Source organism: Rana temporaria, chromosome 9, assembly GCF_905171775.1.
Source record: "Rana temporaria chromosome 9, aRanTem1.1, whole genome shotgun sequence".
Classification (NCBI taxonomy): domain Eukaryota; kingdom Metazoa; phylum Chordata; class Amphibia; order Anura; family Ranidae; genus Rana; species Rana temporaria.
In genome coordinates this window covers 136,086,204-136,100,723 of record NC_053497.1, presented here as the reverse complement: position 1 = coordinate 136,100,723, position 14,520 = coordinate 136,086,204, and the positions used below count along the sequence as shown (strand labels likewise).

General features: G+C 41.8%; 2 long non-coding RNA genes across 2 annotated transcripts in view; one reads left to right on the top strand and one right to left on the bottom strand.

The window, feature by feature from the left end:
• The window catches only part of LOC120914120, a 30,049-nt gene extending 27,616 nt beyond the window's left edge, over positions 1 to 2,433 (bottom strand). Inside the window, exon 1 of the long non-coding RNA XR_005743618.1 lies at positions 2,263 to 2,433. This is a non-coding gene — a long non-coding RNA (uncharacterized LOC120914120). The remainder of the gene's footprint in view (positions 1 to 2,262) is intronic.
• Positions 1,006 to 13,585, top strand: LOC120914119. Its single transcript, XR_005743617.1, has 2 exons — positions 1,006 to 1,123; positions 12,931 to 13,585. It is a non-coding gene; the product is annotated as an uncharacterized LOC120914119 (long non-coding RNA).
• Positions 13,586 to 14,520: the final 935 nt, after the last annotated feature.

The window sequence follows — 14,520 nt, the reverse complement described above, 5'->3', positions numbered from 1 at the left end:
GAACGCCCAGTCCCGAAGACCATACCCGGAAGCGGCGGAGAAGATCTCTCTCTCAAACGGTAAGTACAGCTTCGATTTTAAAACAACTAGCCGATTCCCCTAGACAAAATGAGCATCAATCTAAGGGTAAAAAAATTTTTATGGGTGAACTCCCGCTTTAATTTCTGATTCCTGCAAGGGCCCTTGCGAATCATAGAGAGTCATTGTTTATCAATTGTGTCCACAATTAAAACCTATGCTTGTTCCCTCAAGTTTTCACAAAGTAAACTTATTCTTTTCATTTAAATATATTCACTGTGTAGAGTGTATTTTCTTGCCTGGAGGAACCACCCTTTGATGGCAGGTAATTCTATTGTTGTATTACTGCTATTGTGACCCCAGTTCAACAGAGGTCACAATATCTCAACCACCAGGTTTCTGATGTGTCAAGGGAGGGTTTGAGCTAGTTAATAGGGGTGAGTTGAGCCAAAAAGAGAGTAGATCCCAAATCAACCAGCGGCTCCTTCGGGGGTAGCGCTACAGAAGGAAAAGGTAAGTGAACCAACAATGCACTAGCTTAAAGAAACCTATTTAGAAAATAAAAGACGAACCATTACAACCGGCATATTTCTTGCATAAGGCACTTTATTGATACACGTTTTTTGTATTAAGTTGCTTCATATATAATCACGTGTTTTTTTTTTTTATAAACTATGGTCAATTTTGTATATAGTACTGAGCACATAATTGGCACTTTATATATAATTGTTTAGTTATATATTTTTTTTGTCTTAAATTTTCTTTTGTAGTTTGGCTCAGCTCTGCATTTATATAACTTGTATCTTAGATCTCATTCTGATGCAGTACAGCAACTGTATACAAAGTAGGGATGCAGCACAGGATTAGGAGTGTATACTGTGATGAAAATAAAATTGTTGATCTTTAATTCAGTGCAGAGTGACAGAACATGATGGGAGGGGAGGTGTTGTCCAGGTAGTGAGCTGTAGGCTGGCTAAGGACTGTCAGCAGAGCTATTGGTAAGAGTAAAAAGGGAGGGCCACATTCTGCACAACAAATACACATCTACAGCTCCAGGCAAATATTATCTTCTCACCACTGCAAGCTGCACATGATACAACACAAGGTAAGGCCATGTACCTTCCTTTAGCATATGCCTTAACTCATTAGTGACAATAGATATTGGGGGTTGTTTACGAAAGGCAAATCCACTTTGCACTACAAGTGCAGTTGCTGTAAATCTGAGGGGAAGATCTGAATTGAGGGGGAAGCTCTGCTGATTTTATTATCCAATCATGTGCAAGCTAAAATGCTGTTTTTTTGTGCACCACCACTTGTAGTTTGCACTTGTAGTGCAAAGTGGATTTGCCTTTAGGCCCCTTTCACACGGGCGGACCACTCAGGTTTTTAGGCAGACCTGAACGGACGCTTCGTGCTCCTCTATGGAGCCACGGATGTCAGCGGTGACATGTCCGCCGACATCCGATCCGCCAAAGTGTGACAGATGGAAAACCTATTATCTGTCTGGCAGATAATAGGGGAGAGTGGTCCTCTGACAGGTCAGTCCCTGCACAGTGTGAAGAGACAGACCTGTCACCTGCCTGCTCAGCGGGGGATCGGCGGAGCGATCTCCGCTGAGCATAGCGGAGCCTGTACACGTCCGTGTGAAAGGGTCCTTAGTAAATAACCCCCCTTTCTGTCCAGAGATTGGAATTTAATGCTGTGACATAATGTTCACTAATATAGCTACACTTGTACATCTGATGGAGATATATATATATATATATATATATATATATATATATATATATATATATATATATATATATATATATATATATATATATATATATATATATATAATCTGTGATATGTAACACTTTCCCCATATCCATTGACACTGAGACTAATATATCAGACTGTAAACAATAAATATTTTGTATACAAAATGTATCTGTAATCAACCCAGTGATAGGTAACTAGTGGAATCCCAGATGCTGGGGGTATACAAGTCTCAGCTTGCCTGGCTGAAAATCTATACATTCATGGAACAGAAGGATATTATGGAACTTGTAGTCCTTGCATACACACAGGTTCTATCTATATCTGATCCTTCGGAAATAAAGCTGACCATGCAGCAGTAGAATTTTATACGAATGATTGTTACAAATTCTTAAAATTTGATCTTATCATTAAAGTGTTACTAACCCCACAACAGTATAATCAGTGCGTGTATATGCAGTAAAGCATGCTTGTTATACTCACTGTGGAACCTAAGAGGTTAATCCTTTGCATTGTATAATCGATCCTTTCTCTCCGATCCTCTTTTTCCACTGTCTCGAATAAAAATAACCTGAAATTTGCAGAGCCAGTGGACAGGCTGAACATGCTCAGTTTGGTGTGTATTTTTTGTCCAGACAGAGGATCAGGGGAGAATGAAAACTCCTCCTACAAGGTTTGCTAGAAACTGATAAAAGTCACAAGACTGCTATATACTGCTGATGAGAGAGGGTATTTTATCAGTTTATTTTTACTAAAATAATTGCATTTCCATGTTCTGTGTACTGTGGGACAGTGGTTCTCTCAACAGGCCTTGTTTTGGGAATTTCTCTTAGATAAAATAGCTGTCTAAAATTTAAAGGCGTTGACTCTGATTTAAAGCACCTGTGCAAGATGAAGGAAAACCTGCAAACATGGCCTGTTGGAAGTACTTGAGAACCACTGCTGTGGGAGACAGGATATAGTGAATGCAGGTTCTGGGTTTCTTAACACTTTAAGACCCCTTCACACCGGAGCGTATTGCAGGCGCTATAGCGTTAAAAATAGCGCCTGCAATCCGCCCTCAAACAGTTGTCACATTCACTCCAGTGTAAAAGCCAGAGGGCTTTCACACTGGAGCGTTGCGCTAGCAGGACGGTAAAAAAAAGTCTGGTTTGGAGTGGTGAAGGAGCAATGGGACAGCGCGGCTATACAGCTGGCAATGCGCTGCTGCAGCAGCGCATTGCGGGTGGTTTTAACCCTTTCTTGGCCGCTAGCGGGGGTAAAACCGCCCTTGCTAGTGGCCGAGATGCTCTGCAAATCTGCCCATAGCGTCGGCGGTAAAAATAGCGGAATAGCAGAGTTTATTACTATTACTAACAGCGGCTCAGTGTAAAAGAGGTCTAAGTCAACTAACTTCACTGGAGAGCCCTTAAAATGTCATCCAGATCTGCTACTGTAAAGCGGAGTTTCAGTTATTTAAAAGTCAGCAGGAGGGATGAGCTCTGGTGTGTTCGCATCGTACACGTGCAGAGCCTGCCAGGAAGTTTGCACAGCGCTGTGCTAATCACAGCCAGGGAGACATTTCCCAATCTCTGCAGCCGAGCATCGGGACAATGTCTCCCTGGCTGTGGTTAGCGCAGCGCCGTAAAGACTTCCTGGCGGGCTCTGCACGTGTGCGATGTGAACACACTGGAGCTCATGGCCAAGCAGCTACAAAAAGTGTTAAAATCAGACACTCACCTGTATCACGGTCCAGCAATGCAGGTGCACAAAGCCGCGCACCCCCCCCCCCGTGGCATCGGCATTCTAACTGTGGGCGCCCAGCTGTGGCTTCACAGCCAGGTGCACACTGCGCATGCGTGAGCCACGTAGTGAATTGCGGGGGCAATCTTCTGACATGTCCCAGAAGATTGCAGGGAGAGGTGATTTTTGTCGTGGGAGCTGGGTACCCGTTCCCCTCCCGAAAAAAAAATGACATGCCAAATGTGGCATGTCAGGGGGGGGGTCACCAGCACTAAAAGCGGAAGTTCCATTTTTGGGTGGAACTCTGCTATAACTACTTGACCCATGGAAGATTTACCCCCTTCATGCCCAGGCCATTTTCTGCAATACGGCACTGTTACTTTAACTCAGTGGTCATCAACCCTGTCCTCGGGGCCCACTAAAGGCGGCCATACACGGTTCGAATTTCGAAATAATTTTCTTTCGAAAATCGTATCAAAGAATTTTCGTACGAATTTCGCACTGTTAGTGGGCTGCAGCAACAGCCGATTTTTCGTGCGGCAAACAAATTTGAGAAATCCGACATGTTGGAAATTTTTTGAAAAACAAACGATTTTCTGATCAATGATGGGAGAATTGTGCGAGAAATGTAATAGAAAAAAAAAATGCGCATTTGCAAGAAAATAATATTCCCAGAGAAACGAATATTCATGAAGGTTTTGTCGGCCGAATTTCGAAAATCAATGGTGGCATCATCCGATCACAAAAAAAAAATAAGTTCGAAATTCGACCGTGTATGGCCTGCTTAACAGGCCAGGTTTGCAAGATAACTGAAATACATCACAGGTGATATCATTTGCTCCTCAGTGATTGCAGTATTCTAGTCTGCATCTCCCCAAGGTAATACATAAAACCTGGCCTGTTAGTGGGTGTGATACATTTGCCTATATGTCTCAGTGTACTGCTCCCTGCTAGCCATATGGGTTAGAGGTAGAAAGGAATTTCATGTGTGATTCATTGCTCTGACCGGTTATTGACGTGCTAATGTCCCCTCACTATTCTAAAGGTTAATTGATCTATTGTGTTGTGTAAAGAAGATCTGTGTTTACCCTTAAAAGATGTGTATTGTATCATCAGGCTAAATGATTAGAGAAGTAGTATGTTAATTATTCTGATTGCTTCAGTGTATTAATTAACTCCACTGATGTCTTTATCTAAAGAAACGTGTCTGCATGGTCGGCTCCGACTTGTCTCCTATAATCTGTATGGGAAACCCCACTGTGTGAGGGGGGCGTTCCTAACAGGCTGTAACCACATATAAGCTGAGTTTTTGTGTCAATAAAGTGTCTTGGTTCCAGCATCCAGTCTTGACTCATGTGTGGGGAATCCTGTGACGTTCTTGTATGGAGAGGAGGGAAGGCTTGACGGGGATATCATACCGATACCGTCACAGTGGGCACTGAGGACAGGGTTGATGACCACTGCTTGATAACTGACAATTACGCTGTTGTGCAACACTGTACCCCCCCCCCCCCCCCGAAAAAAAATGTATGTCCTTTTTCCCCCCACAAACGGAGCTTTCTTTTGATGGTATGTGATCAACTTTGTATTTTAAATTTTTTGCGCTATAAACAAAAAATCAATACTTTTTACTTTCTGCTATAAAACATATCCAATAAAAAAAATGATTTCTTCATTCATTTAGGCCAATATGTGTTCTGCTACATGTTTTTGGTAAACAAAATCCCAATAAGCGTATATTGGTTTATGTGAATTTTATAGCATCTACAAAGCATGAGATATATTTATTTATTTTTTATATACTAGTAATTGTGGCGATTAGCAACTTAAAGCGGGACTGCAGTATTTTGGTGGACAAGTGGACACTAACTGACGCTTTGTGGAAACCAGTGACACTAATACAGTAATCAGTGCTAAACATATGCACTGTCACTGTACTAATGACACTGGCTGGGAAGGGGATAACATCAGGGGGATGTCCCCTGTCGTTTCTAGTCCGTTTTGCAGAGACACAGAATACATCCCTTCCCATTGTCAAAACTGAGATATGCCTTGTGTACATAGGCATATCTCAGTTCTCATCACTTCTCTGATGTTTACACACAGAGCTCCACGTCCCTGCTGTGTCACCGCCGATTGCGTGTACCCGGCGGACATCACGGCCGCCAGGTACACGCATCGGCTCTTCAGCGATGGGACAGTATTTACCCGCTGCGCGCCACCCAGTGGCGCGCGCGGGTAATGCTTTTAAAAAGACGTCCAAAGACGTCCACCCGGCACTTGAGAGCCGCGCTGTTGACGTCTTTTGTCAATAGCACGGATCTGAAGTGGTTAAAAGAGTTGTAAAGAATTTATTTTTTTTACCTTAATGCAATCTATGCATTAAGGTGAAAAAACATTGGATGCTGCTCGACCCTCCCCCTCCCCCCTCCCCCCTCCCCCGTGTTCTACTTACCTGACCCCTTTTGAAAGTCCCGCGCGGTCCCGAGATCCTCTTCGCCGCTCAGCCTGGCCGCTGATTGGCTAGAGCGGATGGATTGAGAGCAGCGCAGCCATTGGCTGGCGCTGCTGTCAATCACATCCAGTGATGCGGCACGCCCGAGTGATACAGTGAGCGGCTATGGCCGGTCGCTGTATCACGGGAGCGTGCCCTCAATTACTTTTCCACCATGTGAGCTCTCGCATGACTATGGTGAGTAATTGCAGAGGGGACAGAGACAGCCGCCGAGGGACCCCAGAAGACGTGGATCGGGGCCACTCTGTGCAAAACGAACTGCACAGTGGAGGTAAGTATAACATGTTTGATATTTTAAAGGAAAAAAAAATTCCTTTACTAACGCTTTAAGAAATTGGCCCATCGGATGTGAGCCAAGCTTTAAAATATTTAATCAAGGCGACTCCTGCCATCAGGAAGTCGGAGCATCGGTTTGTTATTTTCAGGTGGAACACATAATGATTTTACTGCTTCCAGCAAGATTATTGCCTCTTGGTTGGTAAAGCTCATCTCCTGGGCCTGCAAGTTGAAAGGGTTAAAAAAAAGGAAACAAAAGGCGCCCCGAAGTGCAGTATGCAAAATTTGCACAATGGGTTAAAAGCACATGATAATATCAGGAGTCTTCATCTGTGTCTTGTGTCCATCCTCGGCATGGTGGTGGAGAGCAGTGTAGAGCCGTCCAGCAGCTGTAAAGCGTTCATACGTGTTGGAGAGAGGAGGCAGCAGGGAATCCATTATTCCGGGTTCACTGCGGTACACCCAAGGCTGATAGTGTCAGTGGGGAGAAGGGGCGGTAACGCGTTTCGGAGCATGTGCGGCTCCTTCGTCACGCCTACGCCCATACTCCTCGAGCTGGCTTATGAATGGTGAGGGGGAGGAGTAAGGGCAGATGTTGAATACACAATGATAACGGAAGTGACAGGTGTATTACAAGGACGGACAAGATGACCGTGCACCCGCAAATTGGATCATTAACGTCCGTGCTATATACAATGAAGTCCTGAAGAAATTTGACAACGGGGTACACCTCACAGATGGCAGTGGTTAAATTAACAATAATAAATAAGTATACAAACGTAGGGTTGACATTGAATCAGTATACAGGCGTGTTACATGGTCGGCCAACCGTCTATATGCATGTGTTAAAAAGGCAACCGGGCGTTTTTACACATGCAAATAAGGGCGTAAGTCTAATGTTGAGTTGACAATGAATAAATATACAGCCGTGTTACAAGGGCGGCCAGGCGTTTATATGAATGTGTTACAGGGGCAGCCAGGCGTCTCTATGCATGTGTTATAGAGGCGGCCGGGTGCTTGTACACATGCAAATTAAGTAATCTGTTGAAAGGGGATTTTAAAAATAGGTGTAGCAGCCGGTACTCCAGACTGATCTAATCTATTGGGGGACAACTGTCTGCTGCAGCAGCGTGGGCTTTTTCACCCCCCCCCCTTTCTCTCTTCACACACACACAGATCTGCTTGTTTGGCTCAGGTTCTTCAAAAAGGGAGTTTACAATCATCAGGCAGCAGCAAAGAACTGTGGTGGAGGAGATAAAAAGCCAGAGGAACTAGGCCAGAGCCTCTTTTTGCCTGCACCCCATCAGGAGAGCATCTCCTGCACTCTGTGTGTAATCGCGGCCTACCAAGGGGCACACAGCCTGCAAATCCAGCCCAGAGGAACAGATTGTTCATGCAACTCCAGCCCAGAGGAACAGAATGTCCATGCTAAAGGACACCCTGCAACAGCTCAAGGACTGAATGCCACTGCAACACACCTGCATCTAAGATCGATTGCTCAGGGGAGGCCCGCTGACTGTGTATAGGATTTGGTGAGGGGGCTTTGCCCAGGAACCTTTTAATGCTTTTCATAGACTACCACATCCAAATATTGTCCACAGAGCTCCTACATTGCTGGTGAAGATAATAAAATGCAAAGCTTTGCCTCCAGGACATTACCGCGGTTGCTCTTAAAGGGAACACATCACGGGTATTGATATAATTTCACCGGGTGTGTACTAGAAGTATCGTAGGCCGGCCTGGGCTTCCCCTTTAGCCACAGCATCCCACACACACCAAGTTATTGGGGAGTCTATTTAATCTTTACATATTGTTACCTATTGCTTTCGTTGTTTGCATAGTGTTCCTGATTATTTCTTTAAACTGTTTCAACCAAGTCCTGGGTACTTACACAGGTCCTGGCTGACTAATCTTAACCTGAATTTTACTTTTCTTCAAGTAAACTACAAGAAGAACTGTGTTGTGTATTCCTGTTGAGTTATGGGATTAAATGCAGGATGCCTGGACATACCAAGAATGGAAACCACACCAAACTATATATATATATATATATATATATATATATATATATATATATATATATATATATATATATATATATATATATATATATATATTTTTTTTATAAATAAATACAAAGATACTTTATTAACCTTAACACAATTTTTTTTTTTTTTTTTTTTTATAAATTTGGCCGCGGCATAACTATTGGTTTAAATAACTGATTATTAAAATAATACCATTACTCATTAAACTTCTATCAACCACATCAATCAAAATTTTAACAGCTCAGCCACTACGACTCAAGCTGCATCACTCCTTAAATATTCCAACTACTATCCCCTTTTGCTAACCTGCAAAATGGATTTACCAATGTTATACCGCGACAAAGGGAAGGGGGGGCGGGAGATCCGCTGTCAGTTCTCCCTTGAACACGGCTGGCCCTGACCCACGGAACCAGCGCTTTAAATAGGGATTTTCCCAGAACTGGAAAATTCTGGAAAAATCATGTGACCTGGTTTGACCTATCCTGAACCTCAAAACCCACAAATTTACCCAAGCACCTACACCAATCCAAATCTTTCCCACTCAAAAACCTCCTTAACCTATCACCACCTCATGTTTTACCTCTAGCAACTAAAACCTCTATCCAATCCCTACGCTTCCCGCCTAAAACCCTAGGGGAGCCTTGAAATTGTCCCCTGCAAAAATCCCATGAGGAGGGCTGAAAACAGCCTAAAACCCCTTTTCCCCTTTATTCCATTTATCACATTGCTAGTTGTGCCAGAGGGGCTGGGACAGTTCATTGGGGTTGAAAGGCAGAGTAAAGGACTGAACAAACAAAAGCAGCTCCCTCTGGGGTTTGCTACATGGGAATATAGTGGATGTTATGTGAATTGTACTGATTATGGCTGTAACAAAGATAAAACAATGCTGAATATTGAGAAAAAATAAAAAAAATGCGCTACTGGTATAAGAAAAGGGATAAATGTAGCTGCCAGCACCAACAATAAGACAGTATCGTGAATTTTTTTTTTTTAAAAAGTGCGGCGCTAGGTAAAATATAGCATGACCTATATGTAGGAAATTATGTAGAAAATAAAGTGTAAGGGAACATAAGAGTGTCCCTGTGTGATAATGTCCCTCTACAAATAAGGAAGAATCGATAGATCAATAATCATGCGACTGTGAATGTAACACAATATAATGAAACAAGGTAGTATAAATCACATAAAACTACTATACAAATGAATGTAAAGTGGTTCAACACACAGTGGTGGGGTGGCAACCCATGTGATAAATAAACAAGAACGTCCTACTGTGCGACTATGCCGGAAGCATGTGAGATAAGTCGCAATAATCAGAATAGTCCGACTATGCGACTATGCTGGAACAAGCAATATGGGTGACATCAAATTGGAAATGTGTAGGTTTTGCTGGTGGGTCCAAAATGTAATCCAAATACAGCCAGAATTAGTAAGAAATGGATACTCTTACCAGACGTAGTGGACACATACGCCAGCGGCGGTGTGTCAAACAGGCAAAAACGAAATCCACGGACTGATGGCGTCCACAAAGGAAGGCGATGAGACTTCAGGGAAAACGTTGCTGTTCCACGTCACTAGGTATTGGACATCCAGGGTAAGGTGCACAGGAAGGGAAACTCCTCAGAGAATGGTGAGAGAAGGTAAAAAAAAAGAGGCTCCACATAGTGTAGTTAAACCCAAATGGGAGGTAAAAAATCCTTTATAGGAGTGGATAAAAACAATAAAAATACAAGTCCCTCTGAGAAGACAAGTACAGGTGATCACAAAAAAATATCTGTATAGCAGAGCGTGGTAAGTAGGTAGCTGTAGTAAGCTATGTACCCCATGCTGAATATTACTTGACTATGAATAAGTGTATAGGTGTGTTACAAGGGCAGGTCTATACACTAAAGACATGTAGACATGTAGACATGTAGAGAAAAATATTGGATGCTTATACAAATTGTGCAGATTATGCCTTTAGCAATCTCACAGTAAGGGGTATTACTCAACTGTGAATTGGTATATAGAAGTGTTACAGGGACAGCTGGGCGTGTATACACTACAACAGGGTAATGGGAGGTAGTGGATGCTTATGCAAATTGTACAGATTATGCCTCTAGCAATACTCTGATGAGAATAGACTGTAAATAAGTATGTGGGTGTGTTACAGGGGCAGCAAGGCATTTTCACCCGCAAATAAGGTCACAAATTTAATATAAAGAATTTAACCACTTCCTTACTGGGCACATATACCCCTTCCTGACCAGGTGAAATTTCAGCTTGTGGCACTGCGTCACTTTAACTGACAATTGCGCGGTCGTGCGACGTGGCTCCCAAACAAAATTGACGTCCTTTTTTCCCCACAAATAGAGCTTTCTTTTGGTGGTATTTGATCGCCTCTGCGGTTTTTATTTTTTGCGCTATAAACGAAAATAGAGCGACAATTTTGAAAAAAAAAAACAATTTTTTACTTGTTGCTGTAATAAATAGCCCAATTTAAAAAAAAAAATAATAATTTTCTCAGTCTAGGCGATACGTATTCTACATATTTTTGGTAAAAAAATCGCAAGAAGCGTCTGGTTTGCGCAAAAGTTATTGCGCTTACAAAATAGGGGACAGAATTATTATTTTTTATTTTATTTTTTACTACTAATGGCGGCGATCAGCCTTTTTTTTCGTGACTGCGACATTATGGCGGACACATCTGACACATTTTTGGCGCCATTCACATTTATACAGCGATCAGTGCTATAAATATGCACTAATTACTGTATAAATGTGACTGGCATTGAAGGGGTTAAAACTAGGGGGTGAGGAAGGGGTTAAATGTGTACCCTGAATTGTGTTCTGTGTGTGGAGGGGGGTGACTGGGGGAGGTGACCGATCTATGTCCCCATGTACAAGAGACACAGATCGGTCTCCTCTCTCCCCTGACAGGACATGGATCTCTGTGTTTACACACAGAGCTCCACGTCTTGTCCCTGTAGCCGCCGATCCCGAGTCCCTGGCGGACATCACGGCCGCCAGACACTTGCATCGGTATCTCAGCGATGCGTCGAGCACGCCGCCGCTGACTGCGCGCGCAGGCCGGAAAAACACGGCCAGTTAGAGAATTAGAACCACCCTGCTGCCGTATAAAGTCGTACGGCCGTCAGGTAGTGGTTAATTATAGGAATAGGTAATAAGATGTAATGGATACTCTACAAATAGTACAGATTGTGCCTATAGTTGTCGATTAATAGATCATCTTTGATTGTGACAGAAGGCATATATGTACATGTATATACATGTACATATAACAGGCAAACACCCTGCGGTATGGATATTATAATGATACGAGGTAATGAATGATAAATGAACAACTAAATGTAGTAGATCATATAACTTACACAATATAAAATTAGAAGGTTAGAGGTAGATAGTATACCAGTAGTGGATAACAAATAGACACCATAATATTGCAGTCTGTATGTTAAATGTAGTATTATCTAGAGTAAGGTGCTAATTTCCAATTCTTCATTAATACCTCCAGGTGAAAGTACGTCAAGTGCGTATATCCAATAAGTCTCCCGTTGGCAGAGACGTTTAAATCTCTCTGCTACGGGGAGAATGGCTGGTATGGATTCGATGATCCATACTGTGACAGACTCACCCAGGACTTCCCCGGACCCTCTTATGTCTAAAATCATCCTATGTCCACTCGGGGCATAGGATGACTGAGAAATTATATCTTGGACTACCTGAGATGGGATTATTATGCAATTATTATCCACAATATATTCCAGGATATCTGTAAAGAACTAGTTACTGTTTGTTGATTCTGAACTCAACGGGTTAATTGTAAGAGTGACTCATTCATAATTTTGGGACACATTCTGTTAGATGCTAATGCCATCCCCTCAAGCCATCTGTCTGTTCTCTGTGCTAATTGACCCTGCTATTGTGTGAAGATGTCCTGTGTTTACACTTCTGATAATGTGTATTGTATAGCAGGTGAGCGAGGAGAACGGACGTCTACCCTGAAAAGGTCATATCTATGAATCACGTTGTTTGGGTAAATGATTAGTTAATTAGCTCATGTTAATTTATGTTCTGGTTACTGCCTCTAACTGTATATAAGGTTGTTTTCTTGGTTCTAATAAACACTCCATGTTCAGCACACAAACAAGTTTCGTCTCGTTGTGTGCTTGTGAGCAGCTGGAATATCTGATATCTATATCCAGACTGATAGGAAGCGGTATATGACGGAAACACTCAAGCGGAGTGTGGGACTAACAGTTACACATACTTTTAGGCCTATGATGGATTTAGGATGATGTTGAGTAAAATGTCGTGGGACGCTATGGTGGTCTTTACCGGCCTCGATGAATCGAGCTTAGCTTAATTAATCGGGAAAAGCTCTTCTGATTTCCATCACCCAATCATTTACAAGCAAAAAAATTAACTTTGCAAAGTGAACATACTCTATTATTTAGTAAATAAACCCCAATAGGTCACTAGGGTAATATGGGAAAGATGATTGCTAAGGGTTTGCTGCACAGATGAAAGAAATACAAAAAGCATTTTCTTAAAATTCCTCATTTGTTTCCTGTTTAATTTTCTTCACAGCTCTTGAAGAGATAACTCCGCTCTGTGGCAGTCCACCTACACGTTGTGCGCACACCACCTAGAATGGAAACCAAGGTGCTCATGAGTTGTAACATGGAAAGAGCCGTCTCCTCCCCAGAACTGTATGCAAGAATTCTTTGTAAAATGAAAGAGGTTTTTCATGGTACTCGGGAGGCAAAAGCTAGCCAAGGTTCTTGGAGGAAAATTTTGCTGGCCATAGGAGTTATGTTGGTCTTCACATTGATGGTGATGTTGCTTCTTTGGAACTACAAATGTATTGTGGTTGATCATCTTTGTTTGGGTGGTGGTGATGATGCAGAGAACCCCACAACTAAAGATAATGAGATTTACAATATCGGCACCAATGACCTTGTTCGTCAGTCATGAGTCACTGTTTTTGAATGAACCACCTTATAACTGTAAAGTTGGACATCCTATTAAATGGATACACTTGATAGTGTGCAGTTGACATTAATGTTCTACAGACATAACATAACCTTTAACATCGTATAGCAGATTATTGATTTATCTTGGTGGCCATTTAAGGTTGGACGTGTGTCTTTTTTTTCAGCCAGACTAACTATGTAAGGCTGAAAAGTAACAGCATTAATTAAATTGTATGTAGCACCATCAGAAATCATAGAGCTATGTAAAACATATAATAATAATAATAATAATAATAATAATAATATGAAGACATTATATGGAATGGCTTGACTAAAAGTCAGCTATACATTGGAAAATATAGGTCACAACTGTCACCTAAAAAACTTCTACAATGACTTAAAGCGGCACTTTACCCCTAACAACTTGATAAAAAATAATGTTCTTTAGCAAGGAACATATATTCCACGCTAATAGTTATGTTACCAAAATTAGTGTGTGCTGTAAATTGCCTCCAGCATTGCTCCTGTTTCTTCTTGTTGGTGCCTGCCATGTTGCTGAAGCCCAGAGCCCCTGAGCATTAAATCGTAAAGTGGAAATAAACTCATCGATTTACAAAAAAATGGGGTTGCTAACTGTCACACTTGCTTGTGTCCTGCAGATCAAACAGAAGCAGCTTCCTTGGCTGTATAGGATGGTTTAATTCCACTTTAAGGCTGTCAGCAGATCCTCCTCTACAAAATCGGCAGTGCCTAAAAATAGAGAGTACTGAGCATGTGCAGAGCAGGGTAAGACAGTTTATTACTGTATTTTAATCAGTATAGGCACTTAAACTGTTTGGCCTTTGAGTGCCACATCCCGCATTCAAAATATTAATGTTCGAAAAGTGTTAAAAAAAAAAACCCTAATAAGTATGGTGGGATTTTATAGTTAAAATATAAAGATTATTACAAACAATTTTATTTTTTTTTCAAATAGCAAACATTTAAATTGTAAAATTGTGTTCATTAGTACTGTACATAGACCCTTTACACAATCAATCCAGTTAAGGTATACAAACTTTTATCCAGTGATATGTCTGAGCAATATGCATGTTATGTTCTATTTTGCAACAAAACTCAGATCATTTCTTGGACTTTGGTCCATTTCATCCACAGCTTATTAGTGGAACGTATGTGTACTTCACTAAATATAAGAAAAATTTAC